Source organism: Tamandua tetradactyla, chromosome 1 (genome assembly GCF_023851605.1).
Source record: "Tamandua tetradactyla isolate mTamTet1 chromosome 1, mTamTet1.pri, whole genome shotgun sequence".
Lineage (NCBI taxonomy): Eukaryota > Metazoa > Chordata > Mammalia > Pilosa > Myrmecophagidae > Tamandua > Tamandua tetradactyla.
The window spans coordinates 53,780,350-53,801,050 of NC_135327.1; the positions used below are offsets into that span (position 1 = coordinate 53,780,350).

The 20,701-nt window shown below is 39.0% G+C and overlaps 1 pseudogene; it reads right to left on the reverse strand.

The window, feature by feature from the left end:
• Positions 1-13,827: 13,827 nt before the first annotated feature.
• LOC143680647 (asparagine--tRNA ligase, cytoplasmic-like) lies at positions 13,828-19,801 on the reverse strand (annotated as a pseudogene).
• Between the last annotated feature and the right edge of the window lie 900 nt (positions 19,802-20,701).

Here is a 20,701-nt window from a genome sequence, read left to right on the forward strand (position 1 = left end):
TGGGTATAATTTTTAGTATTATAATGAGGTATAGGTGACTTGTAAGTTAAAGTCTAAGCTACTGCACATGTCAGGCAGGCCCATTTTGGTTGATCCCATCTTGGTTATCAGGACAACTTTTGACTTGGGATGAGTTAGTTCTAGACTGACCCAAAACCCTTCATTAATAAACTTCAGGGGCTGTCTTTAGTGGTCACAAGCCTCTGAAGTACAAAACTGAATAAATGGGTACAAGTGAAAGTTAATCACAAGGGTTTTACAATCACAAGGGCACAAGATAAAGGATATACAACCATTATCAGAGATCAAGACAGCTGGATTACAATGAAAAAATTTCAGGTATTTCCCTGTGTCTACTCCAATATACCAGAAAGCAAAAATGAACATCTATATAGTGATTCAGCAATTAAAATCATCCCTGAAATCCTAATTTTTTGGTTACAATACCAACAATGAACAATTGGAATTTGAAAATAAACACAACACCATTTACATTAGAACACACAAAAAAATGAAATGCTTAGATATAAATCTAACTAAATATGTATAAGATCGATAGAAAAAAAGATAGTATGCTGATGAAAGAAATCAAAGAAGATTTAATAAATAGATATTCCATGTCCATGGATAAAATGGCCCAATATTATTATGAGATCATTTCTTCCCAAACTGATAGATATTCAAAGTATTCTCTATCAAAGTCCCAGATATTATTTTGTGGATATTGATAAATTGATTCAAAAGTATATATAGAAAGGCAAAAGACACAGAATAGCCAAAACAGAACTGAAGAACAAGTCAGAGGAAGGACAGTAATGGATTTCAAGACTTATAAAGCCACAGTGATAAATACAGTATGGTATTGGCAAAGTAATAGACTTGTAGATCAATGGAAGAGAACAGAGAGCTGTATTAGTCAGGGTTCTCTAGAGAAACAGAGTCAACAAGAGGTATCTGTAAGTATGAGATTTATAAGGGTGTCTCACAGAACCACAGGAAAGCAAGAATCCAAAATCTGGAGGTCAGGCTGTGAAGCTGGCCATTCTGATGAAGACTATTGGCAAAATCCACAGGAGAGGCTTGCTGGCTGAAAAGCAGTGAAAATTCTCTCTTCTTCCTTAAAAGCCTTCAACTGATTGACTCAAATCCAACTGATCGGATATCTCATTTGGGGGAGACATGCCCTTAATCGATCATAGATGTAATCAGCTGAAGCTGCAATCAACTGACTAATGGTTGAATGAACTAGCCTTCTGGCTTATCAGCCAGCCATAAAATATCCTTGCAGCAATGGTTAAGGCCTGTACTTGCCTGACCAGACAACTGGGCATCATCACCTGGCCAAGTTGACACCAAAACCTAACCATCACAGTCCATCCTAGTCAACATGGATGCTATACACATCACCTTGAAACACGCTTAATTTCTAGATAAAACCCAATAACAGACATATATTTTGCCTAACAACAATCAACTTCCTGCCTATAACTGGAAATGCACAACATCTTTCCAGAATAGGGTGGAAGTCCTTAGGTTACATTCACTCTTAAACTTCATCTCATATAAATTAAATACTATAATATGAACAATACAACTTATGACATATCAGAGGAAAACAAGATATTTGCTTATGTACAAATGCAAACATACTCATAACAAAACAGGAGGAAATATTCATATCATCACAGTTCCCATTTCTGTAACTGGTCATGTGGTCATAGTTCATATTTATCACTACTTCCTTCCACTATCCATTCCATGTTCTCTTTACACTCAGTAAGCATTCAGCTGGCCATTCCACACTCTTAATGTCCATTCCCATACATAGTCCTCTGATTTCTGTCTATAGAGATTGGAAAACTCATGCAGTTCTTTCAGAGTATAGCATACCCCCTCATGGGTCACATTTTACACCCCATCTTTCAGGGTCTGTTGGGACTTTAGTCTAGTTACAGGTCTTGAAGACAAGAGGGGTGGTAGAGGTGGATCATGAAAAGAATTAGAAGTATATTTCAAGCTAATTAATTCAGGACATTCTGTTGTAGTTTCATCTGGTGAAACAGGATTAATCACTCCAGATAGAGGAATGAAGGCTGTTCCCCCAGGATTAGAAGGCACTGAGGGGTTAATGCCATTAGGTGGAGGTTGGATGGCAGACTCCTCTGGGAAGACTGGAGACTAGGAAGCTATTTCCTCAAGGCAGGCTGGAGGTCAGAAAGTTTTTTCTTCAGGGCAGCCTAGAAATTGGATGGCTGTTTCCTCAGGGGATGCTAGAGGTGGGTCAGCTGTTTCCTTAGGACAGACCATTACATTGTCTAGATACCAAAGGCTCAGCAGATTTCAGAGTTTCCATGTCTCCACTGCCATCATTATTAAGCCATATGTCCTTATCCCAAGTTTCAGGACCCCATTCTTTTTCAATCAAAACCCTTACTTTAACAGCCCTGCAAGGCTGAGATTTCAGTTTACATTATAAATCTGCTACTCTCACAATGAGGCTCTGTGTCCAGTTTTCAGAGATCTCAAGTCTGCAACCACAGGAAATAAAATTTTCTTTCAGGGCACACATGGAAACTTTTACATCTTTCATACAGTGCTTAAATTGCAAATTTGAATCCTTCAACTCTTCCTTTCCCTCATAACTTTTCCAGTATATCTAACAACAACCAGCCAATATCATTATACCTCTTAATTCTACAAAACTCGGTTAAGTTGTCAAGAATGCTCTCACCCAGAGTTTGCCTCATATAAGCATACAATTAGCAGAACCAAGTGGTGACATTTTGTGTATCTCTCTTACCAAGTCACCCCATGGACCATCAGTGCCATCTTGATTATTGGAAACAGAGTCATTAGTGTCTTTGAGTCTAATCAGAGTACAAAACCAATTGTAAAAACTCATTTTTAAGGTTCTGTTTTTCAAAAACCACCCCACTCTTGATACCAAGCTGTGTTAGTCAGGGTTCTCTGAGGAAGCAGGAGCCAATAGGATATATCTGTAAATATGATATTTATAAAGGTGTCTCACACAGCTGTGGGAATGCAAGAGTTCAAAATCTGTAGGACAGACTGTGATGTTGGCAATTCTGATGAAGGGTCTGGAGGAACTCCACAAGAGCTTTGCTGGCTGTATTAGTTAGGGTCTCTAGAGAAACAGAATCAACAGGAAATGTTCATAAATACAAAATTTATAAAAGTGCATCTCACATAACCATTGGAACATAGAGTCCAAAATCCATACAGCAGGCTGTGAAGCTGACTACTCCAATGGAGGGTTTGGGCGAACTCCACAGGAGAGGCTCACCCACCAAAGCAGGAAAAGAGAGAATGTCTTCTGAATCCTCCTTAAAAGCCTTCCATTGAGTAGATTAAACATCATTCATTGCAGAAGACACTCCCCTTGGCTGATTACAAATGGAATCAGCTGTGGATGCAGCCAACATGATCATGATTTCATTCTGTGAAATGTTCTCATAACAACAGACAGGCCAGCACTTGTCCAACCAGACAAACAGGTACCACCACCTGGCCAAGTTCACACATGAGCCTGACCATGACAGCCCACCCCTTATGAACTTGGCAGCTATACACATCACCTTAAACCATACTTAGTTTCTAAATAGAAAACAATAAAAGACACATTTGTTCCTCGCCTAATGATGTTTAACTGTCCTGCATACAACTGGAAATACATTAAATCTCCCCAGAATAGGGTGCAAGTCCTTGGGTAATAGTCATTCTTAAACTTAATATCTTACAACTTAAATACTATAACATGAACAAAACATCATGTTTTGCCTTTGTTTCTATAACTGATCATGAAGTTGTAGTCCATATTTATCACTACCTTCTTCCACTAACCATCCATGTTTCCTTCACCCTCAGCAAGCACTTCAGCTGGTTGTGGTTCTTTGTCTGGTGGGGAGATCCAAACCTTCATTTCTGAAGTTTCAGAGCCATTAGTAGTCCTGCCTGGATTGTGTCGTTGCAGTTTTCCATTGATTTTAAACACAGGGCATGGTAATACTAAAAGACACCCTAGGGGATCTCCTATATTCCAGGAAAACTCTTCTTTACCTTCATTGTGTAGTTGCAGTCCTATTTCCCCCTGATAGTCAGGGTCAATAACCCCAGCCAATATTGTAATCCCCTTCTTGGCTTGTTGATCCAGGGGCATGAGTAGCCCAAAGTGATGAGGTGGCAGTCTTAGATTTCAGTTCAATGGAATCATAGCTTCTCCTGGTGGAAGCACTCCCCCATTTTAAAACTAAAACTGTAGACCAGCAGAGCTCCAGGTCTCAGGGACAGGAAGGAAACATTTTTCTAATGGACCACTAGTGGTAACAGTGAGTGGTGCCACTCCCATTTCCAGTCCTTGGTTCCTGGGCCCATGGATCCTGACTATGGGAGAAACAGCATCATACAGTGAATGCTGATTCAAAGCATACACAGCTTCCTGGAAAATATTATCCCAGCCCTTCAAAGTATTGCCACCTAGTTGGCACCAGAATTGAATTTTCAAAAGGGCATTTCATCATTCTATCAATCTGCCTCTGGATGATGGGGAACATGGTAAGACCAGAGAATGCCATGACCATGTGCCCATTCCTGCACTTCATTTGCTATGAAGTGTGTTCCTTGATCAGAAGCAATGCTGTGTGGAATACCATGACAGTGGATAAGGCATTCAGTAAGCCCACGGATGGTAGTTTTGGCAGAAGCATTGGGTGCAAGGAAAGCAAACCCATATCCAGAGCAAGTATCTATCTCAGTTAGAACAAATTGCTGCCCCTTCCATGAAGAGAGTGGTCCAATGTAATCAAGCTGCCACCATGTAGCTGGCTGGTCATCTCAGGGAATGGTGCTGATATCGGGGGCTGAGTGTGGGTCTCTGCTGCTGGCAGATTGGACACTTAGCAGTGGTTGTAGCCAGGTCAGCCTGGTGAGTGGAAGTCCATGTTGCTGAGTCCATGCATAACACCCATCCCTATAACCATGACCAAGTTGTCAATGAGCCCATTGGGCAATGACAGGAGTTACTGGGGAAAGAGGCTGACTGGTATCCACAGAATGGGTCACCTTATCCACTTGATTATTAAAACCTTTGCTGAAGTCACCCTCTGGTATGCATTCACATGGGACACAAATAACTTCATGTTTTTAGCCCTCTCAGAAAGGTCTATCCACATACTTCTTCCCTAGACCCCTTTGTCATCAATTTTCCAATTGTGGTCTTTCCAAGTCTCTGACCATCCAGCCAAACCTTTAGCAACAGCCCATGAGTTAGTATACAAACACACCTCTGGCCAGTTCTCCTTCCAAGCAAAATGAACAACCAGGTGCACTGCTCGACTTTCTGCCCACTGGGAGGATTTCCACTTACCACTGTCCTTCAAGGACACTCCAGAAATAGGTTAGAGTGCTGCAACTGTCCACTTTTGGGTGGTACCTGCATATCGTGCTGAACCATCTGTAAACCAGGCCTGAGTTTTCTCTTCCTCAGTCAATTCACTGTAAGGAACTCCCCAGGAGGCAACAGATCTGGTCTGAGAAAGAGAAGGTAATGTGGCAGGAGTGAAGACCATAGGCATTTGAGCCACTTCCTCATGTAACTTACTTGTGCCTTTAGGACCTGCTCTGGCCCTATCTTGTATATACCATTTTCATTGTATGATGGAGTGTTGTGCATGCCCAACTTTATGGCTTGGTGGGTCAGACAACACCCAGCTCATGATAGGCAACTCAGGTCTCATGGTAACTTGGTAGCCCATGGGTAAGCATTCAGTCTCTACTAAGGCCCATAGCAGGCCAAAAGCTGTTTCTCAAAAGGAGAGTAGTTATTTACAGCAGATGCTAAGGCTTTGCTCCAAAATCCTAAAGGTCTGCATTGTGATTCTCCTATAGGGAGCTGCCAAAGGATCCAAATAGCATCCCTATTTGCCACTGACACTTCCAGCACCATTGGATCTGCTGGATCATACGGCCCAAGTGGCAGAACAGCTTGTATAGCAGCCTGGACCTGTTGCAGAGCCTCCTCTTGTTCAGGTCCCCACTCAAAATTTGCAGTTTCTTTGGTCACTCGATAAACAGGCTGGTGTAGCACAGCCAAATGAGGAACATGCTGTCTCCAAAATCCAAAGAGACCAACTAGGTGTTGTGCCTCTTTTTTGGTTGTAGGAATGGCTAGATGCAGCAACTAATCCTTTACCTTAAAAGGAATATCTCAACATGCCCCACACCACTGGACACCTAAAAACTTCACTGAGGTGGAAGTTCCCTGTATATTTGTTGGATTTATCTCCCTTCCTCTGACATGCAAATACCTTACCAGTAATTCTAGAGTAGTTGCTACTTCTTGCTCACCGGGTCAAATCAACATGATATCATCAATATAATGGACCAGTGTGCTGTCTTGCAGGAGGGAGAAATGAGCAAGGTCCCTGCAGACAAGATTATAACATAGGTCTGGAAAGTTTATATACCCCTGAGATAGGACTGTGAAAGTATATTGCTGACCTTGCCAGCTGAAAGCAAACTATTTCTGGTGGTCCTTACTAACAGGTATTGAGAAAAAAGCATTTGCCAGATCAATATACATACCAGATACCAGGGGATGTATTGATTTGCTCAAGCAATGATACCACATCCAGAACAGCAGCTGCAATTGGAGTTACCACCTGATTGAGATTATGATAATCCACTGTTATCTTCCAAGATCCATCTGTTTTCTGCACAGGCCAAATAGAAGAGGTGAATGAGGGTGTGGTGGGAATCACCACTCCTGCATCCTTCAAGTCCTTAAAAGTGGCAATAATCTCTGCAGTCCATCCAGGAATCCAGTATTTCTTCTGATTTACTATTTTGTTAGGTAGTAGTGGCTTCTACTTGGCCTTTCCCACTATAATAGCCTTCACTCCATGAGTTAGTGAGCCAATGTGGGGATTCTGCCAGTTGTGCAGTATGTCTACTCTAAGTATGCATTCTGGAACTGGGGAAATAACTACAGAATGGGTCTAGAGGCCCACTGGACCCACTATGAGATGGACCTGAGCTAAAATTCCATTGATCAGATAACCTCCATAAGCTTCCACTCTGACTGGTGAACCAGATTGATGTTTTGGGTCCCCTGGAATTAATGTCACTTCTGAACCAGTGTCTAATAATCCCCAAAATATCTGATCATTTCCTTTTCCCCAATGCACAGTTACCTTGGTAAAAAGCTGTCCATCTCCTTGTTGAAGGCTTGGAGGAAGATTAAAAGTACAAATCTGTGGCAGTGTAACAGGGTTCTCCCCCAAAGGGACCTGCCTCCCTCTCATTCAAGGGGCTCTGGATCTGTAAGCGGTCTTAAGTCTGGAAATTGATTAAGGGGCCACCATTATTTGTTTTTGTAATTCAAATTAGACTTCTATCCACTTGGCCTAGAACTCTTTTGTTTATATAGCTCAAACAAGAATTTAGTAGACTGACTGTGGTAGTTACATTGAGGTGTCAACTTGGCCAGGTGAAGATACCTAGTTTTATTGTTGTGGACATAAGCCAATGGCATGTGAACCTCACCTGTTGTTGATGACATCTGCAGTCAGCTAGGAGGCATGCCTGCTGCAATGAGTGATGTTTGGTTTAATTGGCTGGTGCTTAAATGAGAGAGCTCAAAGTAGCACAGTCAGGCAGCTCAGCATACCTCAGCACAGCACTTGAAGCTCAGCCCAGGCAGAAAGGAATCACCCTGGGGAAAGTTATTGCAACCCATAGGCCTGGAGAGAAGGCCAGCAGAGATCACCCTGTGCCTTCCCATGTAAGTAAGAATCTCAGTTGAAAATTAGATACCTTTTCTCTGAAGAACTACACGTTAACTAAATAAATTCCCTTTTATTGAAAGCCAATCCATCTCTGGTGCATTGCATTTTGGCAGCTAGCAAACCACAACTCTGCCCATCTATTGTACTTCTAGGTACCCCATGATTTACTAGCCAATTCCAAAAATCTCTGTGAATCAGATTATTTCGACTCCTGCTTTGAGTTTGTTGTCTATTATAATAGCCATATCCAACCTGTCTTTGGCAATTCAGTCCTGTCACCTGGATTCTGCTAACTCGGAATCCAGTCATCCCGATTGTGTTTAAGGATTCCAGCTCAGTGACTGCATTTACCACAGTAATATCTAACCTACAGAGAAGTGCAACTACAGAGCTCTTCTGGGATGATGGCGCTAGTCTCAGAAAGGTATTTCTCACAGTTCTGGTAAAAGTGCATCCTTCAGACATTCCTAAAATGTAAGAACAGGATTTGCATGATAAATCCACTCTAGCATTCCAATCTCTCTAAGCCTCTAGATCCCCTCATCTACATTATACCAGGGCAGTTCTGGCATTCAACCTCAGGCAACGTTGGCCACCTTTTGATCCATGTTTCAGCCAACAATCCAAACAATCTGTTAATGCTTTTTCCAACCCTTTGAGTTATGACATTGAATGCAGAATCTCTGCCTACTGGGCCCATATCAATAAAGTCCATCCAATCCAGCTTTATATTCCTCCCACCGTTATCCCACAACCTTAAAATCCATTGCCACATATATTCCTCTGATTTCTGTCTATATAAATTGGAAAACTCACACAGTTCTTTTGGAGTACAATGTACCTCCTCATGGGTGATATTTTGTACCTCACCTTTAGGGACCTGTTGAGATTTTAGTCTATTTATAGGTCTGGAAGAAATAAGGGGTGATAGGGGTGGGTCATGAAAGGAATTAGAAGTAAGTTCCAAGCCATTTGCTGCAGGGCATTCATTTGCAGTTTCATCTGTTGAAACAAGATTAATCACTCTAAGGTTAATCCCTTCAGGTGGAGGTTGGGTGGCCAACTTCTCAGAGCAGGTTGGAGGTGGGGTGGCTATGTCCTCAGGGAAGACTATTACAGGGTCATCTAGAGAAGCTCAGCATGACCTAGGGTTTCAACCTCACCCCTGACATCATCAGTCCATATGTCACTATCCCATTTTTCAGGGTCCCATTCCTTTCCAATCAATGCCCCATTTTAAAGGCAGATAGCATGCAAATTTGAGATTGCAGTTTATGTTGTAAAGTTTCTACTCTAACAATAAGATTCTGAGTCTGTTAGTCTATGGCTACAGGAAATAAGATTTTCCTTCAGGACACTCATAGAAATGTTTACATTTGTCAGATGCCGTGTAAGCTTCTCATTTGAAGACTTAAGGCCATCTCTTTCACTCATTAATGTATACAGTGTATCTAACAACAACCAGCCAACATCTCTATACCTCACATTTCCGCAAAACTCCATAAAGGTGTCAAAAACATTATCCACCAAAGTCTGTATAATTGTATAATACTGTTTCAATTCTAATTAAGTACTACACCCATGCAAATTGTTAATTATAGGTAAAACAGTGTGTGCAGGTGGAGGGAGAGCTATATGAGAGGTATTTTCTGCAAAACTACAATTACTCTCTAAAAAAAAGTGCACCCTCCTTCCATATCTAATTCCTCCTGCACTTACAAGGAATTTTGCTGGTCTGTTTCTCCCTTGAACAATTGTTAAAGATGGAAGTCCCCAGGAAGAACCCAGAGACCAGGTTGCTCATGGGGTCTCTGAAAGTATACTTGTGTTTTCTCCTCATTTGCTGTTGAGCAAACCAAATTGGAGTAGATGTACAGGAAGCCCTTACAATATCTGAGCTTCTTGGACTGAGTTCTCAATTTGTCTCATTAAATAAGTTGTTCTATTCTCACTCTTAAAAAGTCTTTGCCAAACTCAGTTAAGGTCACCTAGATTTTCTCCTTTGTTATCTTCTACAAGTTTTATAGTTTCTGTTTTATGTTTAATTCTATGATTCATTTTGAGTTGATTTTTGTGAAGGCTATAAGGTCTGTGTCTATTTCTTTCTTTCTTTTCTTTTTTGCATGTGGATATTTGGTTGTCCCAGTACTATATGTTGAAAAGACATTCTTTTCTCTGCTGAAATACCTTTGCATCTTTGTTAAAGATATGGTAATTATATTTGTGTGAGTCAATTTCTGGGCTCTTGAGATGGTTGTGTTCTAGTGTCAACTTGGCCAGGTGATGGCACCCAGTTGTCTGGTCAAGTACACACTGGCCTAATCAATGCTGCAAGGATATTTCATGCCTGGTTGATAAACCAGAAGGCTAGTTTATTAAATCAGTTGAATGCAGCTGCGGCTTATTACACCTATGATAAATCAGTTGAAGACTTTTAAGGGAGAAGGAGAATTTTCACTGTTTCAGCCAGTGTCATGGTCAGGTTCATGTGTGAACTTGGCCAGGTGGTGATACCCGTTTGCCTGATTGGGCAAGTGCTGGCCTGTCTGTTGCTATGAGGACATTTCACAGAATGAAATCATGATCAGGTTGGCTGCATCCAAAGCTGATTCTATTTGTAATCAACAAAGGGGAGTGTCTTCTGCAATGAGTGATGTTTAATCTAATCAATGGAAGGCTTTTAAGGAGGATTCAGAAGACATTCTCTCTCTTCCTGCTTTGGTCTATGACTTCACTCTTATTTTTCAAGTTGCTTTTGGCTATTTGGGGCCCCTTACCCTTCCATGTTCATTTTATGATTGGCTTTTCCATTTCTTCAAAAAAAGCTGTTTGAATTTTTATTCAGATTGCATTGAACCTGTAAATTGCTTTGGGTTGCCACCTTACAATATTTAGTTTTCCAATCCATGAACAAGGAGTGCCCTTCCATTTACTTAGGTCTTTGATTTCTTTTAGCAGTGTTTTGCAGTTTTCTACCTACAAGTCCTTTAATCCTGTTTAAATTCATTCCAACTTATTTTATTTTTATTTCACTATTGTAAATGGAGTTTATTTTCTTGATTTTGTCTTCTCATTGTCATTATTAGTGTACAGAAACACTAGTGATTTCCGCATCTTCTACTAGGCACTGTGCTGAATTCATTTATTAGTGCTAGTAGCTTTATTGTGGATTTTTCAAGATTTTCTCTGCATAGGATCATGTCATCTGCCAATAGGGAGAGTTTTACTGCTTCCTTTTCAGTTTGTTGCCTCCAATATATTTTCTTGCCTAATTGCTCTGGGTAGAACTTCCAGCACAATGAGTATGAACAGTGGTGACAATGGGCATTCTTGTCTTGTTCCTGATTGTAGAGTGAAGCTAAGTCTTTCACCATTGAGTATGATGCTAGCTATGGATTTTCTGTATATGGCCCTTATCATGTGAGGAATTTCCCTTCTGCTCCTAGTTTTCTAAGTGTTTATGTCAAGAATTGGTGCTGGGCTTTGTCAAATTCCCTTTCAGCATTGATTGATGTAATCATATTTTTTTCTGTTTCTATTGACTTGAGGTATTATAGTAATTGATTTTCTTGTCTTGAACCTCCCTTGCACACCTTTATGTTGATCTTCTACTTGCCACTTTGTTGAATTCATGTATTAGCACTAGTAGCTTCATTGTAGATATTTCCAGACTTTTTCTCTACAGGATTATGTTATTTGCAAATAGGGAAAGTTGTATTGCTTCCATTCCAATTCAGAATCCCACTTGTTCATGGTGTATAATTATTTTTATGTGCTGTCAGATTCAGTTTGCTAATATTATGTTGAAGATGTTTGCATCTATAGTCATAAGGGATATTAATCTGTAATTTTCTTTTTGTGTGTTATCTTTATCTGGATTTGGTATTAGGTGATTTTGGTGGGATTTAGGTAAGAATGAGTAAGTGTTTCCTCATTTTCAATTTTTTGAAAAAGTTTGAGAAGGATTGTCATTAATTCCTCTCGGAATGTTTGGTAAAGTTTACTAGTGAAGCCATCAATTTCAGGAATCTTCTTTTTTGGTAGATTTTAATTAGTGATTCAATTTATTTAGTTGTTGCTTGTTGTTGAGACCTTTTTGGGTCACTAAATGTAGTTTGTGGTGTTTCTAGGAATTTGTCCATTTCATCTAGGTTATCTAATTTGTTAGAGTACGGTGGTTCATAGTATCCTCTTACACTCCTTTTTATATCTATATGGTTATTAGTAATGACCCCTCTTTCATTTCTGATTTTAATTCTTTGTTTCCTTTTTCTTTTTTTCTTTGCCATTCTAGCTAAAGTTTGTTGATTTTAATGATCTTTTCAATGAACAGTTTTGGTTTTTTTGTTTCTCTTTATTTTTTTCTTTTTATTGCCTCTTTCATTTACTCTAATATTTTATTTCCTTCCTCTGCTCACTTTGAGTTTAGTTTGCTCTTGTTTTTCTAGTTCCTCCAGCTTTGAGGTCAGTCCTCAGATTTGAGAACTTTCTTCTTTTTTAATGTAAGCATGTAGAGTTATAAATTTTCCTCTCATCACTGCCTTTGCTGCATTACATAAATTTTGGTATATTCTGTTTTCATTTTCCTTTACCTCAAGATATTTCCTAATTTCCCTTGGGATTTATTCTCTGACTTATTGTTTATGTAAGAGTGTGTTGTTTAATTTTCACATATTTGTGAATTTTCCCTCTGTTTTTGATTTCTAGCTTCATTCCACTGTGGTCAGAGAAGATATATTGTGTGATTTCAAACGTTTTAAAAACACTGAGTCTTGTTTTGTGACCTAACATATGGTTAGTCCTGGAAAATGACCATGTGCACTAGAGAAGAATGTCTGTTCTGCACAGTATTGGGTGAACTGCTCTGTTAGGTCTCGTTGGTTTATAGTATCACTCAAGTCTTCTCATTCCTTATTGATCTTCTGTTTATATGTTCTCTCTATTATTGAAAGCAATGTATTCAAGTCTCCTACTATTAATGTAGAACTGTCTATTTGTCCCTTCAAATCTATCAATATCTGCCTCATACATTTTTAGGTTCTGCTGTTAAGAGCAAACATATTTATAATTGTTATGCCTTCTTGAATTAACCCTTGGATCAGTATATATTGACCTTCTTTGTCTCTTGTAACAGTTTTTTTTTTACCTTAAAGTCCTTTTCATCTGATATTAATATAGCTATCCAAGCTCTTTTTTGTTGCTATTTGCATGGTGTCCATTTTTCCATCCTTTCACTTTTTTTTTTAATTTTATTTTATATGTGTGCATTTATTGACTGCTGGAAATACAGCCTATTGAGAATACATGGCATGCATTTTTTGGGGGAAATTAACTAAATCTGAAAAGAAATCACTCAATAAGCCTGCTGTGAATTAATAAGATAACATAGATTAGATTGGAGGACAGGGTGGGGACAACTCAAATAGCCACTTACAGTTGTTATTAAGATTCCAGGTATAAATTCTTAGAACTCATTTATTCTTAATTAGTTAGGGAGATCAGTCTGTCTCTTTAGCACAAACTGCTGCTAGGAGAGATGTGAATCATTTAACTACTAAAAGAGAATCATGCTTACTTTAAATTCTTTAAGACAATGCCATTTTTACAAATTCTTCTGTAGCACTTATGTGCCTCAGAATTATAAGCAGCTATACATGTTAAGAAAAGATTAATAATGGATGCAAAAGACTATTTGATCCCAGGATTTACTGCCGAATTACATCCAGTTCTAAAATTAGCAAATTTTCACACCCATGTTGTCAATTTTTCTCCAAGATTTTTAACTCCTTGATAGAATAAAACGATATAAATTAAATTCCACTTACACTTAAAAGGACAGAAAGATTAATTTACTAAGATAAGATGTCTTGGAACATCATTACAAACTATTTATATTAAAAACATGGTGTATCTGGATACCAAAGTGCTGAAATGAATCCATATACACAGGGTTATACACCAAAACTTTGTAATGGATTTTGTTTTCTTAAAATGACAACATCAGTGTCACTTGATGTTCAAGTAATTTGGATTATTTTTATGGTAGTAGGGATAGAAAACAGAAAGTTATACCCCAATGAACAAAAAAAGGGAAGATTTTGACTGTTTTTTTGAAGAGGCGATGTCTGCTCCTTTCATGAACAGTATTCTTTCCTAATGCTTAGGAGAAATGGGTTATGGTTTGCAGCGCTGGACAAATCGAGGGCATAAGCATACATCTCGGATGTGATACCTATTCAGAATCCAAGTTAAGAATCGTTCCAAGTCCAAGCCATATCCTCCATGAGGGCATGTTCCATATTTTCTCTGATCTGTATACCGGTAATAGGGTGTGGGGTCAATTCCTTCCCTTTTATAGCCTGCCAGGATTTCTTCACTATCCCAGATATGCATTGAGCCTCCCATGCCTAATCTCACCAACGTTAGGAATCACTACATCAACAGACTCAGTGAGGCGGGAATCCACAGGATGTCGCTGCGTATAGAAGGATTTGATCTCTACAGGAAATCGACACAGCAAGATTGGTTCATTAATGGTGTCTGTCATCAATTTCTCAGGAGCTTCTGGGATATCTTCTCCAAATTCATATAAAGTTCCATCTTCTTTCTTTATATTGTGTTCATTTAGCCACACAATGGCATCTGAATATTTCATCCATTTGATAGACCGTTTAGGAGGCTTGAAGTTCGGGTTGAGCTCATATACTATGCTTGCTGCGGGTGATTTCAAGACTCTATCTACCACGTCACAAAGCAGGTACTCCAGTCGGTTCAGAAGGTCCTCAAAGGTCAGGAAAGGGCATTCTGCTTCAACATGAGTGTATTCAGCCAGGTGCCTGCGTGTCCTAAATTGCTCTGCCCTGTAGGATTGCGCAATGCAGAACACATCACCCAGAGCTGGGATGCAGGTGTCCAGGTACAACTGAGAGGACTGAGTCAAAAATGCCTCCTTCCCGAAATCATCAAGCTTGATGAGTGTAGCGCCACCTTCCACTTGTGTTTGTACTAATGTTGAAGGAGTCACTTCATAGTAACCTCTATCAAAGAAGTGGTCTCTAAAGCACCTGGTAACCACTGACTATGCTTTTAAGATTTTGGACATGTTTTCTCCTCGGATCATCATGTGCCTGTTGTTAAGCTGGATGTCAACATCAGACTCTTCGTTGTTCAGGTTATCAGCTCCTCCAGCAGGGGCCTACCCAATTAATTCCCAGAAGTCACAGTTCAGCTCATGGCCCCCTGAAGCCTGTTTCCCCTGTGGCATGAGATTTAGAGTACCACACACTGCGACACTGCTCTCAGTGGACAGAACCACCCCGTTGTAACACTGACACAGTTCATCTGACAAGACACACTGCAGATAACCTGCACCATCCTGCAACACCAAAAACATTAAATTCTTTCCTTGCTTATGCAGCCTATGGACCCAGCCAAACACCTTCACTCTTTGGCCTCTGTGGGTTTCTAATGCATGAATCTTCACACATTTTGGCTTGGGAAGACTTGGATCATTTTTAATGGTAATCTTCTTTGCTCCCTCCTGGTTCTTTTCTCTTCGCAAATTGTCTTCTGCCTCTCTTTTTTCCCCGGGATTCACTCTTCATTTGTTCCCTATGCCACATTTTTTTTAATGTTCTTCATCTGTGATTTGGAAATAATATCCCACCTCTCATTTTCTTTTTGAGAATCCACATAAATGGTAGGAAACGGTTCTTTTCTTACTGTCATCAGAGCCTTTAGACCTGTTTTGAAAGGTTTCTCCTTAGTTTCCATCACCTGTAGCATCATTTCTTTCTTGATCTGAGACATATAGTTCTCTATCTGTCCAGTTTCCCAGAGTCGGGAATTCCAGAGCTGCTTACATGGGGTTTGGGCTCAATGTCTTGATACTGAACAAAAACGGTGGGTTTCTATCTGATGTGAATAACAGCCAGCCCATGACACCTTGGTTCCAGAAGGCTGACGACGTTCAACGTTTCTCTCAGCTGGAAGGGTACATGGTGGCGTCTGCTGGCTTTCTTGTGGCTCTACCAAAAAAAGCTCCATCTTTTCACTTTTAACCAGTTTGTGTCTCTGAATTTATGGTGAGTCTCCTGTAAACAGTACATAGTTGCTCATGTTTTTTTTATCCATTTTACCAATTTTTCCCTTTTACCTGGAGATCTTAATCCATTTATATTTAATGTAACTAATGATAATGCAGGGATTTCTTCTGCCATTTTGCTGTTTGGTCTTTGTAATCCTTACACTTTTTTTGTTCCTCAATTCTTCCATTAATACTTACTTTCATATATATTTGATTTTTTTGCACTGTACTGTTTCACATCCTTTCTTATTTCCTCTTTTGTATTTTTCAGATATTTCTTTGTGGTTACCATGGAGCTTAAATTTAACATCTATAACAATCATGGTTGATTTGATACCACAGCATACAAAAACACTGTACCTCTATCCCAACTTTCACCTCAGTTTTTCATTGTACCTGTTGCAAATTATACCTTTATGTATTCTATTTCCAAAAACATAGATTTGTCATTACGTTTTATGCATTTGCATTTTAATACCTGTAAGAAGTAAACAAGTATAGTTACATACCTAAATATTCAGTAGAATAATGCTGGCATTTATAATTACCTATATGGTTGCCTTTCTGGGGGTATTTATATCTTCATTCTGCTTTGATCTACTGTCTAGTGTCCTTTCATTTTGTTCTGAAGAACTCCCTTTAGCATTGCCTGTAGGGAAGGTCTAGTGGTGATGAACTCCCTCAGCCTTTGTTTATCTGGGGGTGTGTTAATTCCTCCCTCATTGAAAGACAGGCTTGCCGGATCATAAACTTTTGGCTGGCAATTGTTTTCTTTCAGCATTTTAAATATTTTTTCTCAATGCCTACATGCTTCCATGGTTTATGGTGAGAAATGGGCACATAACATGTTGCTTTTGTCTTGCAATTGTCAGAACTCTCTCCTTGTCCTTAGCATTCAATAGTTTGACTACTATGGGTCTGGATTAGTTGTCTTTGAATATATCCTGTTTGCGGTTCTGTTAGGCTTCTTGAATGCGCATGTGCACGTGCATGTCTTTCATTAAATTTGGGGAGTTTTTTTTCCCTATTAGTTGTTTGAATAGTCCTTCTGACCATTTTTCTCTTTCTTCTTTTGGGACTCCCTTAATGAATATAGTAATGCATTCCCATAGGTCTCTTAGGATCTGTTCACATTTTTCATTCTTTCTTCTTTCACTTGCTTTCCTTGAATCATTTCAATTGCATTGTCTATGAGTTCAATGATTTTTTTCCTCTGCCAACTCCATTCTTCATTACAACCCTATAGGGAATTTTTCATTTCAGGTATTGTGGTCTTCCACTCCACTATTTCGTTTGGCTCCTCTTTAGCGATTTCCATCTCTTTGTTGGGATTCTTGTGCTGTTCATTCATTGGATTCCCAATATACTTTAGTTACCTCTCCATTTTTCCTCCTTGAGCATATTGTGGATTTTTTTGTCTTCTTCTTCTTCTTCTTCTTCTTCTTTTTTGATAAGTCCAAAGTCTAGTCTTCTTCACAATGGTTTCTGAATTTTTATCTTGTTCTTTTGGATGGGATATCATTTCTTATTTCTCTCTTCTCCTGGTAATATTTTGTTTCATACAGAGATCCAGATTATAAATCTTTGCCAAAGAAAATCATTAAATGTTTGAATGATAATCTGGGCCTCATTAAATTTGCAATGCTGTAGGAGATATTAAATAATTATTATTGTGGTGAACCTCTAAATTTTGAAGTATTTTTTTACACAAAAAATGCATAGCTAACACATCTGTGAATACTTGTTTAATTCAAATTTACTGTCTATACCCAACAATATCTGATGCACAGTTTTCTGGTATGAAATGCAAAACTTTACAGATTCAAACATTTAATGATTTTCCTTGGCAAAGATTTATAATCTACAAAGAAACTCTCACTTTAACAACTCAATTTAGAAATAGATATGTAAACAGAGACATAATTCATTACTGGATATTTCTCCTCTGCTTTGGACATTAATCAGCATTTGGAGGTTGAAAAAGACATTTACACAAATAACACGTAGTTGAGTCCTTTAGATGAGTAAATTGTAATTCCCAGAATTTGCCATTAAGCCAAGAACAGGTGAAAGTCTATAAGGGGCTCAGACAAGAGTATTGAAATGAGATGTGGTTTTAACAAGAATATTCCATATAATGAGTGTTCCTATAAATCAAGTCACTGCTTACAAACAGTTCTTAGCTCCAATATATTGTGAAAGTCCAAGACAACTTCACCTCTATTAATTTAAGTACTTTTTGCCCCAGTTCTAAAAATAAGATTTACACCATTTTTGTTTTTCCACTATTTTTTCCACCGTATTCCCATTCCGATTATTAAGTTCATTCTTTGTTTTTCCTACTGCCCAGTCTTTTAAAATATTATTTATAAGCAATAGAAATAATTTATATGTGCAAAGATTATGACCAGATGTTAGTATGCTAAAAACATTACCAATTTTTTAAAATGCAATAATTTTGGTTGCACAAAGTACTTCCCTACAGACAGAAGTTGGACCTATGATTCTCCCTTTGCCCAGTAATGAACACTGCCACCTAGTAAAAAATAAAAGGACCTTCAGAAAGCCAAAGTGAGAGCCAGGCAATATTCCATATATGAAGCTACTTGCCATTGGATCCAACTTACTGTTGTTGGATTTATGGAACACTCTGCATCGAAGGCGTTTTGTTGGGATCCACACTGGTGGTGAGGCCGCTGGATCCCCATCTTGTACTTATGTGATGAAAAGCACTTACTGAGTGCTGTGTGCTGACAATTATTTCTTTATAGCATTTTATTTCATTTACCCCACACTGTCAGATTTATTCACTCATTGATTTTTGTCAAACAAACATGTAAGTATTATTGTGGAATGGAAATGTGAATATGTTCAGACTTCTGCTTTACTGAGATGTTTCATCTACTTCTCTAAAGCTTTTTAATGTCTTCACTAAATAAAGCAGTTGAACCATGTAATTGACCTGCCTAAGATTTCTCCCAGATAGTAAACTGAAAATGTCTTTTGGCCTCAGTTTCCATCTATAATTCCTCTATAATTTCAATCTATAATCCATACCACCAGAGGCATGTCAGATGAATGGTCTGAAGTTATCCTCCTTTTTTGTTCCCACCCTTACCTTTTTACATTTGGTATGATAAGGATTTACAGGAATAGAGCCAATAACAGGAAGTGTGATCTTGCTTATCTGAGGTTACAAATCTTGAAAGATTCATGCAGGTTTTGTTTCCAAGAGAACTGGGAAGTGCATCTTCCTTGGGGTGTTTTTCAATAGGTTAAAGTGGTGTTTTGCACAGCCTTTGGGTTGGATGCAACCCACACAAGAGGGCTCAGCCTGAGAAAGAACTTCAGCACCTGGGGCTCTAACTCTAGCCCTCATCCTTTTTCCCTCACCCCGAATTCGTAGACTTGCCTTTCCCACAACACACAGCAATCACTGGAGAAAGAGTGTGCTCCATTAGGTTTCATATTGTGGAAATGCTTGGCCCTATTTTTGAAGCAAATGCGCAGATGAATTTGACAGGCAGAAAGAAAGAGAAAAAGAGACAGGAAAGAAGGAAGGAAGAAAAGAAGAGAAAAGAAAGGGATTCAGATGGGCTAGTTGTTCCCTTGATGGAATGTATTTAATCATTTTCCCTAAGATATCTCCAAGATATGAATGGTAACAGGATGTTTATACCAGAGATAAGATTGGATTGAAATCCTAGTTCACTCTGGGAGCTAATAAAAGTAAAGATTTGGATTCAAGTATCACTTTCTCCTAGAAGCACACGAACAAGGAAATGGGGGGGGTCAAAAGGGCAGCAGCAGTATTGTAAGCACTTTATCTGAAACATAAACATTACTGGAGTGCATTTTGGACCAAATTACCTCTCAGATCTGAGATGTTAGCATTCCTGCCCCACTTAAGCATGCCGATTTTACAGAGGCTTTGAGGAGGGCTAATCAGGGGGCTGGAGACCTGATAAAAGGATCTTACCTCAAGGACTAATATAACTCAAGCAATTAAAAGGCATCCTACTGAGGAGGACCTCATAAAAGTCAAAATCCCTGGACTAGAGACCCACCCCCCAACTAAAAAAAATCACAGGCGAATGGAGCATAGATCACTCCATTCCAGAAGATAGTTCCTTCACCTTTTTCTTGCTAACAGGCGCAGTACAGATGAACCACGCCCAATTTAGATTTGGGTTTGCCTTGAACATACCATGGAAACCTCTGGGGGTTTTTTTGTTTTTTTGTTTTTTTTCCTATCTCAAACTATAGGAGGATGGATAAGAGAGCAGTGCTGTCTAAAATCAGAGGTGACACCTGTATGCGAATCTGATTTTTAAAATAATGACATGAGACAAATGATGAAGAAGAAAGCATAAGATAACCACTTAGAAGGCTGGGCATTCTGCATGACTTAAAGGTCTCCAGCAATATTCTACAGACAGAAAAAAATAAATACTTCCTCTAATTCCAATATGATATAGCTGGATCCCAGCTTGTCAGTGGAATTTGTTATCCCTATATCCACCATGAAGCACCATGGTGAAATAGTAACTTTTCTGGAGGCAGAAACCTGCTTTTTCTTCCAAAATGAAATTGATTGTGAAATTACTTTTTTTCCATTTATTTTAGGTTACTCTGATGACCTCCCTCCCCAAAGCACTCTAGTTAGTAAGTGGAGAAGTGGGCCATTACAACAGACCTCGCTCTCTCCTCTTCTTTTTAGAAAGTCCTCAAGGAAGAAGGCAATTAGTAGCTATTACCAATTAGGGAGAGGCCATTTAAAGTATCAGCAATTGTATTCTTTAGGATGTGTTGC